Source organism: Capsicum annuum, unplaced genomic scaffold (genome assembly GCF_002878395.1).
Source record: "Capsicum annuum cultivar UCD-10X-F1 unplaced genomic scaffold, UCD10Xv1.1 ctg1707, whole genome shotgun sequence".
In the NCBI taxonomy this organism is placed as follows: Eukaryota; Viridiplantae; Streptophyta; class Magnoliopsida; order Solanales; family Solanaceae; genus Capsicum; species Capsicum annuum.
In genome coordinates this window covers 572165-583612 of record NW_025822707.1, presented here as the reverse complement: position 1 = coordinate 583612, position 11448 = coordinate 572165, and the positions used below count along the sequence as shown (strand labels likewise).

The following is an 11448-nucleotide window of genomic DNA, read 5'->3' as shown; positions in this document are numbered from 1 at the left end:
TCGAACTCGAGTGTTTCTTGATAGCTGGTAAGGAGTAGTAGCTTAGTCATGCACTTGTGGAAGAACTAAACTCATTAAAGTTTGATTTTTTCTTTCTTTCTGATAGTTGTAGAGTCCTGTGTCTAGACTAGTTTTGTCGTACCTTGACTATTCCATTGGAACCTGCCACCTCACACTAGTATAGGTATCTAAAACTCCTCTTACCAACTTTGATGAATAGGAAAAAATACCTTCTATTAGGATCTAAATATGGTCTTCACTTTATTGAGCAAATTTTGAAATTTCATTTATTTTATGTGTTAGATAATGTTTAAGATCTTCTCAGACAACATGGAAGCAAAAGGCTCATAGCTTGTTTTCGAGTATCTTGAAAATGGTGTCTTTTGGACAATTTTTTATAGTTGTTGAGCTGCGAAAACATAAGCGTTGCTTCCAGTTCTTTATGGTGCCTTCTTCTCCTCATTCCTAGTGTAAGGTGTCAATATCTGCATTTGTTGTTCAGCTAATAGTATTGAACCTTTCTGTAAGAAGACCCATGAAGCTTTCTCAGTGGACTCATCTCATACTACCCCCAAAAAGTTAGTGTTGTACTACACAAAAATCTCTGCAATCTTAGTTTATCTACCTGTTTCTGCATTTGATCATTATTTAGCTCAGTTACTATCTGATGTAGTGTTGTTGTTGCTGTCTAATGTTATCTTGAATATGGTTCAAGAAATCTTGGTTGTTGGTGGTCTCATTTTCTTGATGTTGGTTATAGTTGTGTAAGCTGTGAGCCATACCTCCTATGTTACAACCTTTATAGTTATGGGACCCCATTGCTGCATCACCAAAGAAGTCTCCTAGTTTTGGTGATGAAGTTACCATTCCTTCAAAATAAAGACAAAAAATATTCAATAAATAAGTAAAAAAAGATCCTCATTTAAAGAAGCTAAAAACAAAACAAGTTGTGAGCAGAAACCTTATGCTTGTAGTGACATGTTGAAGCCTTGCATAATGCATAATTAACCATCAGACTTGAGAGGCATAGCAGATAAAGAAGAGTAAAGGCTAGCATTGTCACCTTCAAAGTACATGCCTGGATAGTTGAGATGAGTTGGAGAAAATCTAATGGGAACTGAACTTTGAACATCACTTGAACCAGGTTGAGTATTGTGATGTTAGTCAGGAAGAGACCTTTTTTAAAGAGAACTGAACTGAGAACATCAAATTCCATCTTGTATCTGTTGGAATTAATGAATTCGAACCATTCTTTGAGAGCATTGGTCCGAAACCTTGTCTAGTGGTAATTAGGTAATGTATATTATTGGGAGAAGGGAAAACCTTGTATTTAAGGTGTAAACAAAGTAGAAAGACTCATTTTAGGCTATTGTACCCTCAACAATTTCTCTAAATTGAGAAGAATTCTTATTATACTCCTGTTTTCCCCTGTTATAGTAGTTTATAGCCAAAGGCGGATGCAGAGTGTGGATATGAGGGTCATATGAATCAAGTATTCTTCACTCGAAGTATCCACTTAAATTGGACCAACAAGTGGATATGAACCCAAAACTTTAAAATGTAATGAGTGTTCAATGCTAAGAACATTAAATTTTGAATCGATAAAGCTTAAATCTTGCTTAGCCTTGTGAATCAAATCTGCAATAGAGTTGGCATTGATGAATCGATAACTTTATATGTGAAACTTGCAGTATCTTTTCTCCGGATAGTATTTGTGTATTTACCAAATGGAACTATGAAGTATGGATACTAATTGATGATTATCTACTTTATTCTGCAGGTTACACAAATCGTAGTGTCTGTCAATTTCAAATTGGCTGATCGGTGGACATGATCTATGGTCAAGTAATATAATTATGGAAAAAAAAACTAGGAACTATATTTCTTTTTCTCTTAGGAAAGTATTTAATTATATTGAAATTTCTACCTCTGACCAAAAGTTGTATTTTATTGGCTATCCATTTTATTGCTACTGTTGTGCTAAAAAATGATGTGTTCTCACAAGATAATCAAAAAAAGCTGCACATCAAGTTAATGAAAATCTAAAGAAACGTGTAATGATAACAAATGGAATCATGTCAATTGTTACTCTAGTTTAGTTTCTTACTGGTGATGTCTTGAAACTGATTCATGCTCAAGTGGAATGAACAACACCTGATTACTATTTCTCGGACTATTAACCAGCTAAATAGTTTTTATTGTACTTACCCTTTTTGGCGACTCACCGATATTGCTGATATGACAGTTCACTTCAAAAGGGTGTGGGCAGGTACTCGTTGTTTCTGAATTTACGGGGAGTTATATGGAGAGTAGGTTTTTGGTCATTCGGCTTTCTTCATTTGTCTGAAAGGCATAAGAAGACAACTAATGAGCCTTCAAAGGCTCCTCCTCGTGCTGATGTTGTGAAAATCTTGAAAAATGGGATAGTCGTGAACCTTCTGAGAATGGGTGCTGCTGTGCTTGGGATGCACTAGGTATGTTGTCTTTTTAGTTTCTTTGTTGTAAAGATCTGGTGGAAAGAAATTCAGATAATGGTGTCTTTATTTGAACTGTTTAGTTGGATGAAACTTGTTTGAGACTGCTGCATAGTTTTTGTTGTTTCTTTGTAGCTGATAATCAATATCCAGCTAAAAGTTCAATAATTTAAGGGGTTGTTTGGTCTGGGTGATAAGGTGGATATCCCACGATCAAATTTGGGATTAGATTTATATTGTGTTTGGTTGATGTTATAAATTTATCCTCCAACAAAGTTATACTGTCAATAAAACACAGTATAAATTTGGGATTGTGGGATTCGTCAATTGATTATAGTCTCCTAGGATAATTTAGTCCACATACTAAATGACCCCTCAAAATGGAACTTATGTGATATAGCTATCTTCAAAGTCCTGATTTTTTTTTTGTATTGTGCATTTGTATTACAAAGCTAGTGATACAAGTTCTTTTGATAATCGTGGTGTCCTTGGCATATTGCACGTACCTTGAATAGTAGTATCCAAGGTCACTCTATCGACCAATTTTCGGAGAAATTACATAATAGTTTTGCCTATGGTATGATTTTAACTTGAAACCTTATGGTTCTTAACCCCACTCCATTGAACACTTGGTCACACCCTTTGGTGCAAGTTAGTGATACAAGTTAGCTTCAATATTCGTGACAAATTGATATTTTGGTAGCTGCTGGAGCATTCATGATTGTAGAAAAGTTGTTTAGCTCAAGCATTCTTCCAATTTTAGGGGTGGTGAACAGGTTCCACAATTTACTGAGTTCAAATATTTTTGTAAACTTTTGATTAGTACATGGGGTTAAATTTAGTAGGAATGTTATTACACACCCTTCTCTTCTTATAAAGGCAAAAAAGGTATAAAAAAAGTCTTTCAAACCAGTGAAAAGATGAGTGAAGTAAGTCAAACATTAGAGGCAGTGTATTGTCTATTTACCCTTATCCCACCACATACACGATCAAAAGACCCTGCTTTATGTTTCTTCCTGGGCAATTTTGCAGTAAGAAAAGATATGTTTGATGTCATTTAGTAGTTTCTCATTTTTATTGCTGCTTATGGCAAAGACATATTCAGGTCAGATCTGTACTCGCCGAAGTAAAGGAAAGGTTTCAATCACATTCGATGAAGTCATACAGGTCTCAATTTTAGAGGTAACATGTTATAATTTATATCATTTAAATTTAGAAGTTTGCTTTATCGACCTCTAAGTTTATTTGTGAAAGATGAGAATTATGTAGTCATGTTCTTCACCAAAGGTGGCCGACTGATACATGAAACGGTAAGAGAACAGTGAGTTCTTAGGTTTGAATACATGTGGGAAAACACTACGTAATTTCTTCCATCCGCTTAAGCCTTGGTGGTCAGAGTTTTGATACCTGTGTTGGTGGGGGTTAGGTAGTTGGTACCAGATGGAATATTTGAGGCACGCGCAAGTTAGAACGAACACACCATCATTGAAACAACTGTGGTCACGTTCTGCGTGTGAATTTGCATCATCCTTGCGTGTGCTTAGAAAGTTCCTTGAGTGATTTAGAGGGAGGTAACCTTTTGTTTTCTATTCATTATTTTTAAGTTCAGGGAGGGATAGAGGGTGGAAGAGAACCTTTTGGTTCACTATTCTTATTTACGTTCACTTTGTGCTGTGATAATTTCTCTGCTCATGTATATTTGTATTGCATTACTTTTCCTGAATGGTTAAACTCACTTTGTACCCCATGTTCAGTTCTGTTGGTCCGTGTATATCTATTGTGTCAGTGTCTCAGTTTCCAGTTATATTACAGGGTTAGAATGTACATTTTTTAAGATGAATATACTAGTGGTATTTTCCTTTTGTTGATTTGAGATAACATAAACTAATGGTTATTCTATGAAATTACCAGTTTTTAAAAAACAAATGGTTATTCTATAATGGATAATGAAATCATTGATAGGATATGTTTGAATAATTAAGAAGCCTAATTGGTCAGAGCAAAAAAGATCACTTTTTTGTTTTTTTGAAATGGTAACAATTTTGTATTAAAATCACCAGGGCCTGTTATGGCCAAAGTTACAAGGAATGAAACCTAAGTAAAAGCTACAGAAAAGTATGTTAGATAACGGTAAACTATTGATTTAAGTCTAGCTGAATGAGTTAAGGGATTCTGAGGGTGTAGAACATGGATCCTATTCTAATCCATAATGACAATCCATTCATACTTTTTACTCCCTCCATTTCAATTTGTCTGTCTGATTTTGATTTGGCATGGAGTTTAAGAAATTAAAGACAACTTTTGAATCTTGTGATACGTAAACTGTACCAAAATGCCCTTAAATTTGTGGTCTTTAAACATGCCATTTGAAAATTACATATACTTTTTGTGGCTGTTACCTCTCTCTTCGCGTTGATTAGAGATGAAAGTTGGAACAGCAAATAGGTAAAGAAAGACATTGTTGTGTTCTATTAAGTCAGGAGACGAATAAAGGGAAACAAAATACGAGTTCTGATGCCGCTGAGAAAGTTATGGTGGCTGTTTAGGCATCGAAGGAAATATACAAAATAGCTGTTGTGTGGTCTTTCACTATGTTGTTCAGCCTGGAGATTGCATTACACTTATTGTGGTTATACCTTCACAAAGTTCTGGTAGTTCTGGTAATTTCTCTGGATTTCATTCATTTTCTTGTTTCTTGTATGATGTCCTGAAAATGAATATTCAGCTTAGGTAGAATTCTCTAGTTGCTCACTGCTGTACTAGTTAATTGAATTGTTGATTATAACACTGTAATTAGTGAGAAATTTTTGCTTGTTATGTTTCCTGCTCCGCTATTGGCTGACGTTATGGTGGTTTTTGTTTGATATGATTTCAAATTTCTTAAGGTTAACCAAGATAATTTTTTTCCTGAAAGTTTTACAAAAAAAAGATAAGCTTTAGTTACCAATTCTTAAGAGTATGGGAGGCTGTAAAGTCTAGACTTTTGCCGCTGGGAAGTACATCGTATGCCACTGGATTCTAATTAGTTCATTGAAGATATTCCGTGTTCATGTTATCTCTGCATATTTAGTAATTCTGCCCTTTTATATTCATGCTACTTCTATGTTTTAACAAAAGGAGGTTTAGTGAATAGTACTGTTAAGAGTTTTGCAATCATTTGTTGGTAGAAAGTTATGGGGATTCCTTTGATATGCTGGAGATTGCGCTAGTGGCCACTGGAAGTTGCACTCTTTAAATAGTTTCAAGCACAAGTCCGATATAACTGATTATTGCTCCCAGATGATCCTTTAGCTTCAGGATGTTTATGATCCCAATAAGGCAAGCGTACAACTTCCGCATCTCCATTGTTGGCACATTGTTACAAACACTGATGCTAAACATTTGGTTCTTCTTGTACTTGTTCTCCTCCAGATAAATGTCAAGATTAAAATTGTTTCTAGTATACCGCATGGAGCTGTGGCTGGTGAGGCAAAGAAGTTGCAAGCTAATTGGGTTGTTTTGGACAAGTAATTTAGAAGCTTCTTCAGAGTCTGATACCTTTTGTTAACTTAATTTTATAAAATTTTAATTTGGATTATTATATTAATGAATGATTTTGTTGTGATGCGTGTATATATATATAATTGTATTGATACAATTCTATATAATTCTCTTTCTGTCTCTCTCTCTATATATATTCATAGTTGCAATAGGTCAAAAAATCGTTGCAATTGATAATTAAAATAGTTGCAATAGGTTGCAAGAGAATGTAGCAAAAGATTCAAAAATCGTTGCAATAGGTGTGAAAAAGCGCCGCAACATATAGTTAAAAATCGTTGCAAAAAATCAAGGAGTGTTGTAGTAAATAATCAAAAATTATTGCAATAGGGTTATTGCAATGCTGGCCTGTCGTTGCAATATTGTCTATTGCAATGGGTCTTAATCGTGCTATAGACAATATGAAGTGTCCTAATAGGAGTTAAAAAAATCGTTGCAATAGGACTATCTATTGCAACGGTTGTTGTAACCGTCGCAAAAGTCGTTGCGATACATCAATCGAAATGCTCACATATGCAATACCCGCCAAACCATTGCGGTATCTCTATCGCAGCGATTTCTGTATCTATCACAACGATTTTTGAATCGTTGTCATAGGGGTAATTTTTAGTAGTGCATATTGAAAGTTTATACCCAACTGGAGTATTCCTTCAACACTCTTTGCAAGAAGTTCTAATAACATAAGGGACCAAAGAATTATTGGGCATGATCTGTACAATATATCTAATAAGGAATCTCAATATGGCTGTAACATGGAACATAGGCCTATGAAAGATAAGCTATGATAGAATTACTAGGTCGTAGGCAATGCAACTTCTAACTTTCAAGCTTAGCCACACTTCTAAAATACTCCCTTTACTTTTCCCATTAAATACCATGCTCATTTGATTCAACTTATAATTCTCACATGGGAACATATAGCTACGCTAGCCAAAGTTTGGGTTGAACTACACACTCTCGCCATGTTCAATCTTAACTCGAAATTGCAAAGTGCAACACATAACAATGTAATACTAGTGTAAACCATGAAATCGATACTCCATGCGTGGTTCACATCTTTCATCTCAAAAATAATTCTTCTTATCACTTCAATGACTAAATTCAAACTCTCACTAGGAAATCACTAGTGCACAATGCATCCATCCACTTATATACCAACATGACATTCAAGCATATCATTGTAACCACATATGAATTTTTAGGCAAACAACCTACCTATGAATTTTTTTCCACGTTCTCTAATATGTCTTGCCAATAACAACTCCCACACACTATCCCTAATAAAACACACATAGAATTCTCAACTAACCATGAAATATATCAAAATCTCTCCCTCAACCATCCGTCAATCTTATAGCCTTAGATAAAACAAGTATACAACAATCTTTCTAACAACGCCCAAGCGCATACGCAAGTGTACGTGGTCTAATCAAGTAGTAAAGTGGCCCAATGAGAGTCAAGTATCGATCCTACAGAGACTTGATTCAACAATAATTCTATTTTATGTCACAATTTAGATTCAGTTTATACAAGCGTAACCAAAAAGAGAGTTTGTAATTTATAACAAGAGAAAAGTAAATAATGCGTAAAGTAAAGATCTTGAAACAATCAATAAGAGAAAACGCAGGGTTAAAGCACTTTGAACAATCATATTATGTTGTTGAACTTCATTCGTTAACTTGCTTATCTTGGTTGTTGATTCGTAGGGTTAATTGCATGATCATGGTCTCCCGACCTCTAATCCTTTACCTAAGTTGGATCTTACAACTACATCATTGAAGGGGATGTAATAATACAATTAAGTTCTTTACGCTAAAATCCTACGTGTAAATCAAATAATGCATCTAAGTACATCCCTGTCCTAGACACTTGTCACACCCTTTTTTCGCTCAGAAGGTCGAATCAAAGAGGTTTTTCAGTTAAAGTGACAATTTTGAATGGGGATTATTTTATTTATAGAGTTGTCACTTGGAATTGAGTTATGGTGTTTCAAGTCACCTTTTTGAATCCCTAGTTAAAAGAAAATGACTCTTTTATTTTGGTCTGCGAAAATAAAAGACCGAGTAAGGAATTCTGTTGACCGAGGAGAAGGTGTGAGACACCCCTCGAATCCGATGATTCTAACACGGTCGCTTTATTGACTTATCTTGACTTAAATTATTTTGATGAATTATGTTTAGGCCTAAATTCGCTTATTTTTATTATACTAAAACTTGTTTATTATCTTATAATAAATAAATCGATGAAAAGTTAATTTTAGAAAATATTTGTTATGGTGCATTATTGCATCCTTGAATTTTTAAATGTCTCAGAAAGATGCGTACGTCACATTCTTAATTGAGACGAATATTTTAAACATGCCAAAGATTTACCTAGCGTTAAGGCATTGGTTAATCTATTATAAATCCAAGATATATACTTACTCTTTTCCCTAAAAATTGTAACAAGTTTTGAATTAATTTGCAACCCATCTCACATCTTTACAAATTGATTTTTTCTCTTTTATTTTATCATTATGACGGGTCTTGAATCAAATCACAATGTGTCCCACTTATTTTTAAGTTAGCTATAAGCCAAGCCTAATATGTTCTTTGCATCCTAGTTAATAATTTAATTTAAAAAAATAAAAATAATAATAATAATAATAAATAAAAAAAATTACTTCACATTTAAATCAAACCTCGACATCATATTTATTTCAAGGAGAAACTATATATTATTATTTTAATAAGAAACTCAAAAGGTAAATATATATATATATATATATATATATATATATATATATATATAGAAGCAGATAATAAACTTAACCACATTGTAACCATATATTCGATTCTTAGAAAGATACAATTAATTTTGAAAACTACAAATAAAAATAATCACATAAAATTCAGAAAAGAATCCAAATTCAAGAAAAGGGAAAAATAATCCAATTCTCCATTTTGTATGAGGGTGTTTGGATAGGATTAAAATCTGGTCAAATTAGATTTTAATCATTTTTTTTTAGCTTTTTTAGGTGTTTGGTAAAATTAAAAAGAGTTTAAAAAAAGCTAAAAATGGATTAAAAAAAGCAAAAATTGAGAAGCTGGATACCCCAGTTTTTTACTTTTTAAATTAAAATTTTTTTAGGTTTGACCAAAATATTTACCTTTCTATCCCTTATATTTTCTTCTAATTCCAACAATACTCTAAACTTTGTATCCCTTATTGATTTTTCTTTCTTTTTCTTTTTGCTGCTTTTTTTCATCTTTTTCCTCCAGTTTTTTCATCATTTTTCTCCTTTATTTTCAAAAAATTTATCAAATCGAGCTTGTGGTAAGTTCTTCTCTATCCGTTTATATAAAATTCCTGCATGTTATTTAAATTTTAAAAATTGATTCTTTTTAATAATTTGTTTCATTCCTAAAAATTTTATGTTGTTTACAAGCTTGCAATATTACAATATAATACAATATTTATATAAAAAATATCTTAAAATTTTTATTTTTTAATATTTAAAAATTAAAAAGTAACTTATATTTATAAATTGACCTGACATAATCACTTTACGTTATAAGTGTATTTAAATAAAAATTATTTTTGAAGTATTAGAATTAAAAATCATAAATAATTCACGTTATTATGTGTTAACAGCTTTAAGAATATTTAAGTCATTTTGACAACAAAAAAGTGATTGACAATACTTGTTTATCAAACATATCAACAATTTTTTTTCAGTTTCAAACTTCTATCCAAACACTTATCTGCTTAATTTAAAATCACTTATTTTAAGCTTTTAATCAATTAAACTAAAAAATAATTTTGTTAATCCTATCCAAACGGGCTCTATATAGCATGAAAAATAAACCTTATACATCATCAAGTCAAGATCTGCAAATAAATAAATATACCAATCCCCTGTAATATGGATTTTTATTTACAGAAAATATACAACCAGCGCAAACGGGCAAGGAAAAAAGGCAGTGAGGATGTAGTGATGCTATTGGGAGATCGGATGTTGAACTCCGGTGGGTTCACCGGAATAACGCCGGCTAATTAAAATTCGATCAAATTTGGCCCTCCCATGGTGCGGCGGGGGCGGGTGAAGGGGAGGAGGCGGCGCGGCGGCGGGGTGCGCCGGTTGGTGATGCCGGCTGGTTTTGGGGGTATAGGCCGTCGGATTTTAGGTTTTCCGGTGGAATAACCGCTGGAATAGTAACAAAAGTGGCGGGGAGACGGAAATACCGGCGATGGGAAAAGGGGTGACGCCGGTGAGTTGGGGATCGCCGGTGAGTTGGTTCGCCGGTGAGTCATCGGGACGGGATTTGGTCACTATTTTTTTGTATATTTTTTGGCAAAAATTCACCAGAAAATATTTTTCTCCTCCGATCCAAACTCTTTTCTTTTTTTCTATTAAATCAAACCTCAATTTTACTGCTTTCTTCTTATTTTCTCACCGATTTTTCTACTGTGTAAAGATGTACATGTATATTTGTGAATGTGAAGTAACGAATTACCGTGTAAATAATATTTTATTCTGTTTTTTCATGTACACATGAAAAATCAGATGTTTTATTGCATAATATTAATTTCTTTTCATTGTTAATAATATGCATCAGATACAGACAAGAAATAATCATCACCGAAAACTCGACAGACATCTTCAAACTTTAAAAAAATTATTTTTCTCCCGTTGGTCTTTTTTTAAGTTTTCTGATTTCTCTCTATCTGATTTTCGCTCTATTTTTTATCTGATACAGTGTAGGTTGAAAATAGTACGTCCTCTCTCTGGGGATGGGAGGAAGTTCCTTAAATATAGGAAATTGGGGAACAATTACAAGGGATTTAAATTTTGAATCTTTCTTTATTAAAAATTACTATTATAGATAATAATAAAAAAAATATAAAATAAATAAATAAATATAATAATAATAATAAATATAAAAATAACTAATTATTTTTATATTTAAGAAAAAAATAAAAGTTTATAAATAGCCAAAAATAAATATAATTAAGGTAGTATTAAAACTACTTGATAAGAATGTGCCTCCGAAGCTTAAAGGTAAGTTTTATAGAGTGATAGTCCGGATGTCTATGCTGTATGGAGTGGAGTGTTGTCCAGTTAAGAACTCCCATATCCAAAAGGTGAAGGTGGCGGAGATGCGAATGTTGTGATGGATGTGTGGACATACCAGGAAAGATAGGGTGAAGAATGAGATTATTCGAGAGAAGGTGGGGGTTGCCCAATGGAGAATAAGTTGCAAGAAGTGAGGCTACGTTGGTTCGGACATGTGATGAGGAGGGGCTCTGATGCTCCAGTGCGGAGGTGTGAGACTCTGGCTATGGATGGTTTTAAGCGGGCTAGAGGTAGACCGAAGAAATATTTGAGGGAGGTGATTAGGCATGATATAGAGCAATTACAGTTTACAGAGGACATGACCCTTGATAGGAAGGTGTG

The 11448-nt window shown here is 33.5% G+C and overlaps 1 long non-coding RNA gene across 1 annotated transcript; it reads left to right on the top strand.

Moving 5' to 3' along the window:
- The first annotated feature begins 24 nt into the window (after positions 1 to 24).
- On the top strand, positions 25 to 6134 carry LOC124890390. The gene is made up of 3 exons (XR_007049141.1): positions 25 to 2474; positions 3580 to 3656; positions 5642 to 6134. It is a non-coding gene; the product is annotated as an uncharacterized LOC124890390 (long non-coding RNA).
- Positions 6135 to 11448: the final 5314 nt, after the last annotated feature.